Below are 13608 nucleotides of genomic sequence, written 5' to 3'. Positions count from 1 at the left end.
ATTGTTTTAGGCGATCTCAATGCATTAAGATAGTATTCCATTCGGGAACCCTTGCTGTGCATGTGAAAATTAGACAAGAGATTTATAAAAAATTAGTTATATATGATCTTATACTGAGTCATATCAATAAAAAGGGCAGCAATTTATTCGTTCAGTGGGTTAGTCTCCCTACATATTCAGTATAGTGCAAAGTGTTTGCATAAAGCTTGTGCAAATCCTTAATGTTCTCTTAATTGCATATACCTGGATATCGTATTTTTTTTACAGTTGTGTGATGCTGAATGTGCGTAATGCTCAACATACGTTTAGCAAGTTTGTTAAATTTATGCCTGAATGAAAATTTATATATTGCTGTTGCCTTCAGGGCAAGCCGGCGTAGTCATACATCAATGCCATTAGCCTTGCCTTTCAAAACGATGTTGTATATCGTCTTAACTGAACAATAAACAAATATACCTTGCATCTGTATGCGGACTGCTATAGGACGATAACTTTGTGTAACTAGGCCACGTTATCGGTAAATCCAAGAGTGATGAAACGTGCAAACGATGTGGCCAATCAGCAGAATTCCCGGAGGTCAGATATGTTGGTGATTTCTCAAGAAGATAGAAGCATCGCTCCTAAGCGTTGCGATAGGAAGGCTTAGCGTCGCACTTCAACTTCTCGGACGGGGCTGCGACTGCATGAGGGCGCGACGTGGCTTGAAGCAGCATGCACGACAATTTCTGCTACGCAGAAGAAACAGTGCCTGAGCAGCTACCTGGCGTCTCAGAACGTTAGAGCTAGCAGCACCACCTGTGGCGTTGCAGGTTGTCGCACCCTAAAGCTGCACGAGACGAAACTGGATAATATGGACGGGATACCGCGAGCATTAGCCAGCGCGCACTAAAATGTTTGGTGCTTAAGAATCACTTGCGCAGGTACCAGTGAACTTGCAGAACTTTCGGATTGCGAGTCCAAAAGACATTGTTTTGTATCTTTAGTGGTTTATAATAAAAGGCATACACTGCTAAAGAAATCTGTTACGACTGCACTTTGAACCCTACAATTGCCGAAATTCCTACGAATGAATTGACACCACAAATCCTTGTCAGATTAATTTTGGTGTTTGAATAAAGTAGTATCTATCATGCGTATCGAAGAATCCGTATGGTCCATCGCATCAACACCGACACCAAATGACAACAAATTGCCAGGAGTGTTCATATAGTTGCTATCGCAATTAAACAAAATTAAATGAGCATTCTTCCAAAAATTACCAGACCGGTTTATGCACAGAGAAGCTGCGACAGGTGCCCTCGTGCCGCAACCTACTTGCAGGCAGCATGGTAGTTTTTGCCAGTCATCTTTGCTATTTTTTTCATCTTTGTCATTTTTCATTTTAGTCCTCTTTGTGAATTACATCGTGCGTTATTCCCGCCCCTCTGTAATGCCCCAAGTACAGCGTTCTTGAACAAATAAAGTGAAACAGTCTTGCGCCAGCGCAGGCGCTGTTCCAGACGCAGTACACATTAACGGGACCGCATGCCCGATAGAGATCAATTGACCCTACCAGACGAGTTTTGTCAAGCAGCACGCGTACCTCTGTCCATCAGACAAATAAGCTACACCCAACTAATCACTTATGCACACAACGAGAATGTGAAGTGGTCGCCCTTCACAATCGTCTGCTTGAGCAGCTCTATTTTGCCCCTCCCTCCCCCCCCTCCCCAAAAAAAGGAGAACAAACAACTAGGCGAACCCCGCAGTACTCTCAGCCAGAAACAGTGAAAGTGGCGACAAAGATCAAATTTATCGCATTCTGAAGCATCCACTGACCGCTACGCGTGTGCTTTCCGATTTCCATATCGTCGTACAGGCGCTTGCGTATTTGAGCCATGTGTGGAGCTCGTCGTTAGGGCTACCTCGGCCACAATAGTTAAAAGCACGGATACAACGATACGCAGCCCACCCTTGCGATAATCCAACGTCTGTTCACAATGGCTGTTTACCCGACTGTCCTCTGTGTCGGCAACGCGGCTCGTGTCGGTGGCGGTAAAGCGCTCTAGAACTCTACAGCAGCACTGCAGCAGTTGCAGCTATTCACTAATAGCTTTCGATACCAGGATGTTAAAAACATCTCATACGCTAATCAATCAGAGGCAGTAACGAGCCTACAGAAAAAAAAAACGTATTCCCGATGACTGCTATATCTCTTCTCTGATCATCGTCATCATGCATCCCAGTAGTTTGACTCCCATTCCGTCTTCTCCAGTGCAGAGCAGCAGACTAGAGCGCACTAGCTCACATCGACCTCTCTGTCTTTCTTGACAATAAATTCTATTATATTCTAAGATGATATGACATATAGGAAAAACGGGTTTTTGCATGGGATACTATAGCTTTCATATCGGATTATTCGGCAAGGGAGTAGCGGGGCATATCAATTTTTCAGTAGGGCGTTATCGATATTTCTGAGGTCTTTGATTACCTCACGCTGCATCAGGGCTCGCAGTGAAGACGGGAGAATATGCAATAAGAGATGTTTGGAGCATTTGCACATCGAAGCGGACCCTTGCCAGTAGCAATGCTGCGGCGGTTCCCCATAGACGTAGCAGCCCCCCTGATCTGTCGTCCTCACCATCGCTTCTTTATTTCCCCTTTCCCTTTTACACATACGCAGTGAAACTCGCTAGAGCAACGTAGCTTGCGGCGACCTCGCCGCGTTTCCTTTAATAAAATTACTCTCCATCTATCAGCTCGGACACTCTCTCACCGTGCCCAAAATGCAAATTTCACGTTTGCAGAATGATCGGCATTCATTTGAATATCTCATGAGCTCTATCATTCAGAGGCAATTCCTTCGCAAATAATTCAAAATGGAAAAAAAAGAAACGGAACATTTGCTGCACTTTTCCTTACGGCGAAGGATGAAAGTTGCCTATGCTAGCCGCTGTTGCGAATTCAATTTGCGGAAGTCGGAAAAGGGCGCTCTAAGAGAAAATTAGTTCCGGGGCACACCCGAGGAAAAAAGGGTTGTGGTTTCGAGTCTAAAGCTGGCATAATGTAGATCCATACATTTGCATGAACGGCAGGGCGAAGGATTACATCGAGGTGGTAGCGAAGACGTAAGGAGCACACGGCCTCAGAATATTCCTTTGATGCTGTTTGCATAACGTCAGTTCTCTCGTGAGACGTGAAATGCAAAATAGGACTACGGAAGAGAGAAACGTTTTTTTTTTCGTAACCCTACTGACAAATTCCACGATACATGTGGGGCTGTCAATATCAGACAAAAAATCATGAGAGGAGGGAGCCTTATATTCTGGCCTCAAGCGACAGGTACCTGATGCTCAATTTTCCTCTCACGAGTTCAAGGGCGTTCCCGCAAACGCATTCGCTTACGCAATTTCATTTCCGCTGTTTTCTTTTTCTCTTTGTTGTCGCCTATATTGGTTTTATTGTTCCTGACACCTCAGTAGCAAACGCTGGTGAAAAGCGCTCCGCAGCATCTTTTCTGTCATCGTTACAGTGGCGTTAAGGTGTGGATTACACTGTTTCGTGTGCTGATGACGTAACTAGCCAATCGCATAAAAACCAGGGGCCATTGCCAGCCACTGCCAGCATACTGTGGCCCCGTGGAGGCCACAGGAAGCGAGCACCGAGTTTCTAACCTGAATTCCTTCTCGGCTGTAGCAATAGACATGTGCTTCGCTGCGACGTGCTGAGCCTTAATTTGCTAAAAACTAAACGCATTCTATATTTTCTAGTAAAACCTACCGCACACGTGCACGTTTCTCTTACAAAAGCACGTCTCAAGGCTGGAAAGTGGTACCCAGATCACTGGGAACACGTGATCACAGCCGCTGCATTCGAAACAAATGAAGAATAAAATCTGAGTACAAACATACATACTTATGCAGTACCGTTAAAAACACTTCGTTGCAAAAAAAAAGGAACTACACTCTGTAGTTCAGGTAAAAATGTCCATCAAACACTCCGGTTCTCTCATTTCACCTTGGTTTGACGTCTGACTGGCCTCAAGCGACAGGTACCTGATGCTCAATTTTCCTTTCACGAGTTCAAGGACGTTCCCGCAAACGCATTTGCTTACGCAATTTCATTTCCGCTGTTTTCTTTTTCTCTTTGTTGTCGCCTGGTAGAACATGGTAAGTTCCCGAATGATGGAAATAGCTTTACATATGGAGACATTAGATGCTTCCACCAACTTGTTGCTGTCTTATAAAATTGCTGTTTATTTCGTAGCGGCACACAACCACATGCTAGATCAAAGCTATGCAAACATCGCATATCATTTTGTGTTTCACAAATACTAAGTTACACAGTGGCCAACGTTGTTCAGGACGTAAGTATTGCGCCTTACACAGAAGCATTAAACAGAAGTATAGCGCCTTATAGGTCATGCTTCAGTAGGGTCACGTTTCAAGAAATAACTGTTATGTTCGGGCTAGGAGCCTACAGAAAAATGGCCACCAAAACACACCAAGTCTAACAACGTGAACTAGAACGAAAGTATTATTTTTCTCAGAAAGTAGGTAAAAAACGAAGATAGTAAAATATAGAAGTGATGCGCAATTACAGCAATAATGTGGCCTATTGCTAGAACATTCTCTTTATTCCTTGACTCTTTCTGGGTAATATAAAAAAAAAAGGTACAGAAATCATATAACAATTCAAGAAAAATTTTACACTGAATTCTAGTTTCGAAGAGGGACAAGAAGTCAGACAAAAACACACAACTGTCACAGTAGCGGGACAGTGCCAACTTCTCCAATTTCGTTCCAAGCGGCATCTTTCTCGCTAAGTTGCATGGCGCTTTCGGCCTTAAATTTTTCGTGACGTCATTACCACTGTAACGTACCAAGCATGCCTTACGGTTTCACACCACGAAACTGGTTTGTTGTTTAGCCATTGCCTTGAGACCGGCTCCACGCAAAGGCAAAATTAAGTCCTAGTCTTTGCGCACTGGCGAGTGCTTGCAGAAGGCGCTTCACTTTGCGTCTCGATCTACTCCCTGAGATTCCGCACTAGTGTGAGCAGCCTTTTGTATGATACGTGACAATTCCGACAACGTGGATTCTCTCACTTGAATCCCAAATCGGCAGCAGGCTCGCCAACACAGTGCCTTCGTACTTGGTCTAGAGCTTCATTAGTTTTACCAGCACTTTGCCTCGTGGGTGGTGGCGGGAAAGAGGGGCTTTTTTCGAAGACATGCTTCCCCGGTGTCGCAGGCGGCTTCTCCCAGACTATCGCGCTGCATCACTTTTTCGAACTGTTTTGCCACCTCTCTATCCATGAACTCCGGCAGCTCGCACAGCAGGGACTGGATCGGAAGGAGCAGTGAACTCCGAGGCTGGGTCGGACACTACGCCTGTCCCAATGTGTCGAATGCGCTGATAATGTGTGGTGTTTTATGGCGCAAGGGCCAGGTTTGCCCTGAGACAGACCGAACCGCCAGTCTCGATGTGCTCATTGAACCCCACCCGTCCAGCACGAGTGGTCATGAAGCAAACGTTCGGTTACTCGAGCGGTGTACTCGCTGGTAACCTGCACGAAGAAGTGGAAGAAGACAACTTCGTAAGGCGTGTCGCAGTTCCCATCCCAATGGCGTCGTAGCCCGTGGCGTAGTTTTTTTCTGCGGTGTGATGAATATTCCCGGCGGAGGGTCGGTGGTGAAGACAGCGAGGCCGTGCCTGATACGGAGCACAGTGGACGGTGGTCTATAGGTCGTGCTTGAAGGTTGCGGGTATCACGGAGTTTCCGGAAGATGCTCCTTGAACAGCCATCCATCGCAGCCTTATTGCAGAAGGTAAGATACTCGAAAAATACTAAGCACCAGCATGGTTTAGTTTGGTTTAGTGCTGACGGGTATGGGCTAAATCAATTACGGGGAATCGGTCATGAATCGGGTGGCAGTACGAAAAATGGGAAGATAACCTCATTACAATTTTGTAATTTAGCAATTAAACAATTATTGATTAGTAATTGTTAGTGTAAATTTAGGGCTATATTACAGAACATACGAAGTTATTTTTTATCTTGGTAAATTAAAGAAAGAACACTGATGAAATTAACATAGCACTCTACTTGTCTCACTCATAAAATTAAATATAGAATGGCATACGTTTCTATCGCAGTAGCCTAGTTCTGACGCCCCAAGAGATCGTACAAATGAAACCGTAATTACGAACCATGAAAACTCCATGTTGAATGCAGAAAATTTGTAAATATGTTCACCTATGACATCACATGAAAGAAACGCGCCAGTAGATTATTCTAAAATAAAATTTCTCCTATCGTACTTGATTCCCGCGGCTTCGCAAAAGGTCTTCGCGGCTTTGCGCAAAATGCACCTAGCCCCCCTAAAGGTGAAAAACCCACCGAAATCGAGGACTACTTGTCCAGGCAACAGGGCCCCATGGCTATAGAAACAGCACCAGCCGCAGTGACGGAAATCTACACGCTACATTTCACCAAGTCCACGGCCATCCTTGATTTCACCAGGACGTCGTTCACTGAATCCACGTCAGGAAAACTAAAGCGAGCGACCTGTCGAGGCGAGGTCGCTGACTTTCCAAAAAGCGAAGATCGTCCGTCAAGTTTACCGATCAGCAGGGACGAGCAGAAAGGGATGAAATAAGCAAGCATTGCCTTTCATCAGACTTGCGTGTTCCCAAGGACGGTTGTGAATCGACTGTCTTAGTGGACAAAGGTGCTGATTATTCTGTCGTGACACTGAAATAATAAAAAAGTTTGCACGTCGTGGAGTGGACGTCACATAGGTACGGCTGGTGGGAGCGTCAGTGCACCCGAGAATCAGAATTCGAGGTTTTGCTTACGTCGCGTATTTTGCCGTACTACCTGGTTGTTCGATGGATGTAATTCTCGGGATGGAATTTCTTCTAACACACGGTGCAATTATAAATTTGCAGAACTCCTTTTCTACGAAGGAGGCAGAGTTTCCAGAGTGTCCTTTCCTACAAAGCAGTCTATAGATGTACGAGAGTCGGAGGAGGCAGAGCACGTTACCTTGTGGTTTACTGACAGCGACATAAGTGTGCCTCCACGATGCAGCATACTTGTTCGCGCAAGAAAGGAAGCATTCGAAGATTCGGACGGGATTCCGCACGCCAACGTCGAGCTGCAGCTGAAGAAAGGTATTTGCGTAACACGAGCAATTGTTCAGCTACGATATGGGTGTGCTAATGAATTGCTGACGAATTTCGGCAGTGAATTTCAGCATGCCGCAATGAACACAGCCTTAGCGTTTCTTCAGAACAACATTCATTTGGGCTAGATGGCGCACACTTGAATTAGAAAGGAACAGCGCCAACTAAGACAATCACGAGAAGGAGAATGACACAGAGCCATTTTTTATGTGACAGTATATGACGCTTGTTCTGTGTCGTTTACCTTCTCGTGATCGTCTTAGTTGGCGCTGTTCCTTCCCAATTCATCGCCTATATGCACAGGTTTGGTGCATTCGCGTATTTATATGGCTTAGGGTGTGGGACGCCTGCTGCACAAACTACGCATGACGCCATAACACCACTTGAAATCAGCCCAAACCTGTCGCGAGCCCACAAAGAAATGGGGGAGGCCCTCATAAATGACTCTGCAGAATATTTCTCCACCTCGCCAAAGGCGTGGTGGGCAACGATGGTTAAACACCGTATAATAACATATGAAGCGACGAGGTTAATATGCCAAAACCCGTACCGAGTAATACAGGCTGAACTAGAGATAATAAAGTATCAAGCGTAAGAGATGCTTGAAGACGATGTCATTCAGTCATCAAATAGCTTGTGGACGTCACCCGTATTCCTTGTGAGAAAAACCGACAAGACATTGAGAATCGGCCCTGATTACCGGAAATCAAACAGCATGACCCAAGGATGATACATACCGCTGTCGCACATTAATGATACTTTGGATTGGCTACTACTTGCAAAATGTTCGTCCTCTTTTTGTATGAGCTTCTTGAACAGTATATATAGTGGGGAAGAGAGATACACAATGAAAAGTAATCTTTTGTGAAAAGATACATGAATGAGGAGTAAATAGAGGGAAACATGCATGGCGCATACAGATGGCGTCATAATTCTTTTTTTCTTGTTATATTGGACAACCCAGCTCTTGGCCAATCCCCCATTGCGGGTATATGTGCCAGTAACGTCTCGGCTCTACATCTACAGCGTGGACTGTTTCCTAATTTTCCGTCAACACGATTGTCTGCCCCTTCTCCTGTATTTGTGGCAAACAATAGCGAAATAACGAAAGCAGTCAAGTTTAGACGCACGTTCATCGCTACCGGTTTTAAACTCTGAAACAACACAAGCTTTATTTTAAGACTCCTTGAATTCGCCACATTGGAAAACAATGAAGCGCCTTCTAGTGCCTCTCGCTACTCAGTCTACGCCAAAAGGTTTAGTTTTCAACAGTGCAGAATTCTCATAGTCAGTCCGAGCTTGTTTTAGAGTTTTATACGGCGCACTGCGGTGAAAACAGATTTTTGTGCTTTGCTGGAGTTAAAAACCACTAGGAAAGACGGCTTTCCAGCTCAAGGTTTAGCCGAAAGCTGCTCGGGCAATGGCGATAAAAGAGAAGCTGGCACATCTTGAGGAACCAAAAGAGCTTTTCGACAAAGGACTTTTCGCTCGATAAGTCCTGAGGGCCTTAAAAAACACACCATTTGTATAAAATTTTGAACTTCATTTTCGGTTGTTCTTGTTTCAACTGTAGAAGATACTCACGGTCCGAGGCAGCAAACGGGATGAAGACGAAGAAAGTGAGACAACACAGAGAAAAGACAAACAAACAAACAAACAAGCAAACAAACAAACAAGGGAAACACGGCGCTGAACCAGCAAGTGATTGTTTGTTGTAAAAGAATGTATATATGTACGCCGAGTTTATGACACAATTCTCAAACGAATAAGTATCAGCAATTTGTCGCAAGAGAAGCAATAGTTGAAAAACATTGCTATAAGCGCTCTTCAGGTTCATTTTCCTTTTCATTGCAGATGTTTATCGCAATCATAGACCTGCCGCGAGCTACTGTATAAAAGCTGCTTAATAAAAGCCCCGGTTCCGTTTCTGTCTTAACATATTTTCTCTCTCCTCCTTCCTTTATGAATTAAATAAGGTTGCTTTAGAAACTCTGTAAGCGGCTACGCATATTTCAAATGCAAGACGGCTGATCACTTAATACACAGAAAGTAGTTTGAGCACAGCTGTGTTGTAGCTGCACGAATGCTTTGTTCGAACAACGAAACCTTCTTTTTGGTGAGCCGTAGATAAACAAAAATCAAGCGTCTTTTGCAAGGTTACAAACTCACGCTGTCCGTTGAGCCAACCCAGTGAGCAAGGCAGCGTCAAGTGAGGAATAATTTCTAAGCGAACTAGGGGCCCCTGGTACCCATACTGTATACATATATATAATCTCAATAACTATGAGGTCCTTTGTACTCTGACGCAGGAGACCTTTATTTCTGTAGACCTTGCTTCGACCACAATGTTTGAAGTGTTCAATTACGCAAGCATGCAAAATCATAAGACATCCACTACCTCCTAGGGTTTACTGGATTTCTGTAGCTCTACAGGGATGAGAAGCATTCTTGCCCCTCCGAAAAACCCTTTCTTGAGGATTTTTGCGTTCACCCGAAAAAGAAGTTTTCACCACCTGCAGGTGTTATCTACGATCTCGATACGTTTGCCCATTTTGCTGAAACAAGTGTCTGACGCTTGGGTGGTATGGTGAATAAATAAAAAAATCGATAAGAACGAGATGAAGACATCACTCCTAATTTCACCGCATATGCAATGAAATCGCGAATGCGGGATTACCTATTGTTTTCGCACTATACTCACTAAATATTCAAAACATGTTTAATACTAAAAAATAGAAAGCCTAATCATACTTTTTTATTATGCAGGAACAGTGATGAATGGACTGGCACAACTGCTATACCACACACGTTAGTTCATTCCGACGCTGTTGCAGGAAAAACTAGTGATACTTTATTATCAATGGTGTTTCCAAACATTGTGCAGTGATGAAAATAACATGGCACATGTAGAGAGGAAGAGGTCGTATTCCTGTGGGATGACAAACAACCTGCATAAAACAAATATTTTTTCGTCGTAAATCGCGCAATCTCACGAATGAAATTAAAGATAAATTAACAATGACTTTCAACGTCAATGCGATTAGCATTGAAGCAAAGTAACCGCACAACATATGTCGCCACCCAAAAGACGCGTCAAGTGTGAAGCTTGTAAGCATCCGGGTTCCTTTCCCACGTTTTTCTCTGCGCATCCTGCGTCACCTACGAGCGTTGCCGCAAAGTGAATGCGAGGCGCATGTGTTTGAAACAACGTTTTCTGAATACATCTGAATGGGGTTCGCTTCTTTGCAGGATCGGATAAATTAATGTTTTTTCAGTCAACGCAGCACATGCCCAGTGGCATACACCCGGTGTCCAAAGTTGTCATGAAAGGTGCTCGTTGAAGAGCAGCGTTCACCACACTCAAGAAACAAGGCAGCAGCTAGTAAGGTTGCTGACAGCAAATGGGGCTGGTGTGCGGCAATGTCAACAACATCAACCTCATCAATAAAAAAAATGATGTGCCTAGTAGGAAGCATCTGAATTACTGCTCAACTCAGCTGAAAATTGCGATTGTGCTCGAGAAACATTTCGGGCGCCTACACCAGAATGTGAAAGAAATGCTAGTGCCAAGGGGGGAGCAACGGCAAACTTGTAGGCATATTAATAACCATGACCACGGGCTTACATATCCTAAGAATAGTGCAAAACACACCGACACCCGCACACAAAGAAGCAAGCAAATAAGCAGACACACACGCATGCACATCACAAGTTTGAGAGGACTACAATAGCAGCGCGCTAGTGGGCATTCCACGTGCCTTTCTTTCTTTTTGTTTTCGTATTAAGCGGGCTTGCTTTAAGACACAGAAAAAATTATTTGGTAGCAAGTGGGAAGTTCAAATGTGCTGAATTTCATGACCACTGTGCGGTAGTAAAAAAAGAAGAGCTACAACAGTACCGACGTTCTTGTCGTTCTTTCGCGGTGTCCGTAGAAAATTAATAATTGTCCTGCACAGAGTCTCATTCAACCAACTCTCGATGAATGCAACTACCACGAGCCCCTCCTTTAACACGCTAGCGATGCGTTATCTGCAGTTTCGCTCGAAATCACGCGCGACTTCAGGTGCTAGGCTAACTACCCATCGTCAGCTTCAGAACGCTTAAAATTTGTAAGATGCACAATTATTTCCAGATAACGTGGGAACAAGCTTTCATTGCATAATAAATTAACGCCTTCCAGCTTCTTCGGTGCGTGCCTGAATGAAGTTAACAATTCCTCTCTCTAGGTCGCGGAAACAAAAAAAAATCAAAACAGGAAATAAAAGAATAAAACGCGCTCTTTTTTTCTTTTTAGGCACAGCAATTGCCTCACACACCGCATGTCGCCGCCGGCGAAGTTTGGGCGCCTGTCGAGTGGAAGGTTTCTGAAGTCTCATTATTTGATTTTCAAGTCAGTTACGCGAACTTGGCGTTTAAAAGTTGGAAGGCGCTTCTACTAGAAGCAAAGGGGAGCGTTTTTGATAAGTTAGTGTTATTAGTTTAGCTTCCAGCTTTAGCAGCGCTCACCGCTTTAAGCACAGCAGAGACAAAGCAGGGGGCTGGGAAAGGGCGATTTTAAAGCTTGTACCAAGCTAATTCAATTAAGGATGCACGGCTACAGGGGAAAAAATATGCTAGCTGCTTCCACATTTGTTTTACCATGGTCCAGGGAACTTTGCCCAGGCTTGTGCGTTTCTTCACTACTGTTCCAGATACTCGATGAGACGCTCACTTACATTCTATACATCTTACGATAAAGACAACACTGCTTTATTGTCAGTGCTCAGAACAGGTGGGCATGAGTTCGATTACATATTGCTGTAACAAAAAATTGACTCGCCATCCAGGGCACCGAAGTTGTTGCAAAATTATTACAGCTGCTGACGGGGGTAAGAAATATTTTATTTCTTGAGAGTAATGTTAGTGATAGTCGCTTTGTTGTCGCTGCAGTGTGGTAGACCATGATGGGTTCCACGACAATTTTCGCTACATTCATGGTGGAGATGAAAACCAAACATAATCTATACCGCTTGGTTGGTTGATTGAGGTCGTTGAAGGATGCGAGTCCAAGTCATCCCAGACAAATCGCATGAACCTTTCCGACGGCAGGATTCGAACACAGGACCCATAGTACAAAAGCCAGGTGTTGAAACCATTACACCATGGACGCATGCACCAAGAAACAACTTGGAAAGCCCTCATAAATTGCTAGTGGTCTAGAAATCAAATATGTTGGTCGGATGCATGTTTTGTGCTTTTTTTTCATTGAAACTAATGCTGCTCCGTACGTTGTATGCTGTATGCGTGATGCGAAATAATATACGAACATTTTGCTTCACTTTGCCGGGTGCTTCAAGCTTCCGTGACCTCCACCGCTGGTCGCTCTGGTATCGTACTACGTCCGGGATCGGCCGACATTCCCACATTTTTTGCTCATGGCCGCAAATACGACCAATACTGACCAACGAGAGGCTAACAGCTTCGCTGTAATGAAAATGAAATGAACATGTAAACTAGCTAGTCTTATCGCTATGGAAAGAGAACAGAATGACTTGACATTGTTTAATGAATAGTCTATATACTGCCGAAACACACGCGCTTGATTGACATCGCCTTCGGTGCACCATCCTCAATTCATTGTCCTACACATGAAGCATATTGGTACATTTGTCGCAGAACGAAGGACACTGCAGCACTCTTAAATGACTTGCGCGCCCTGCGACAATGGCAGTGAGGATAACGCTGCATCAACAACTGAATGAATTAAAAGCGTATAAAGGCTGTCGCTCAAGACAATGTTAGCTTGCCTTCACGATCGGAAGCTTTTGCAGTCGACTTTTCTGGTGCGCCGAGCTACACGGACGTCACAGCCGAGAAAGATTAAGGCACTAGTGAACATTTTATTGGAAGGGTTCACTCCCTAACGTATATGGTAAAGCAACTTATTTAGGCAACTGTGATACTCCGGCAATTTTCGTCACTCTATCGCATTCTTTATCTGCTACTCTGTCGATAGTTTCATCTCCGTTCGCCCTCTTCAACTTAGAGGTCGCCAACTATCTCTCCTCTAACGTCTCTAACCGGAAAGAGTACAGCTGAGAGTTCTTGATACGACTCACTACATTTCTACACCAATACACAATCCCTTTCTTTTCACATAGCCATACCATTTAGGCGCCCGTTCCTGGGTTGAGCGTCGCCGTCCCTCGGCGTAACCGCTACAACACACTCGTGCCACTGCTCCCGTGTTCGCCGTCGTCTTCTTCAACAGCTGCTTGCGATGCCGCTCACCATGCCACCCGCCGCGATGACACTTAGCGGCTATGATGCTGCGCTGCTAAGCACGAGGTGACGGCACAAAATCCCGGCCGCGGAGGCCGAATTTTGACGTGGGTGGAATGCAAAAACGCCCGCGTCCAGTGCATGGGGGACACGTTAAAAATCCCCCGTTGTCCAAAAT

At 44.6% G+C, this 13608-nt stretch overlaps 1 long non-coding RNA gene across 1 annotated transcript; it reads right to left on the bottom strand.

The window, feature by feature from the left end:
• Positions 1-10012: 10012 nt before the first annotated feature.
• On the bottom strand, positions 10013-13382 carry LOC135911928 (uncharacterized). Its single transcript, XR_010567509.1, has 3 exons — positions 13316-13382; positions 12476-12632; positions 10013-10117 (listed from the first exon to the last, which is right to left on the bottom strand). It is a non-coding gene; the product is annotated as an uncharacterized lncRNA (long non-coding RNA).
• Between the last annotated feature and the right edge of the window lie 226 nt (positions 13383-13608).

The sequence above is a fragment of the Dermacentor albipictus genome, chromosome 9 (assembly GCF_038994185.2).
Source record: "Dermacentor albipictus isolate Rhodes 1998 colony chromosome 9, USDA_Dalb.pri_finalv2, whole genome shotgun sequence".
Lineage (NCBI taxonomy): Eukaryota > Metazoa > Arthropoda > Arachnida > Ixodida > Ixodidae > Dermacentor > Dermacentor albipictus.
The sequence above is the reverse complement of the archived record's forward strand: the minus strand, read 5'-3'. Positions and strand labels throughout refer to the sequence as shown.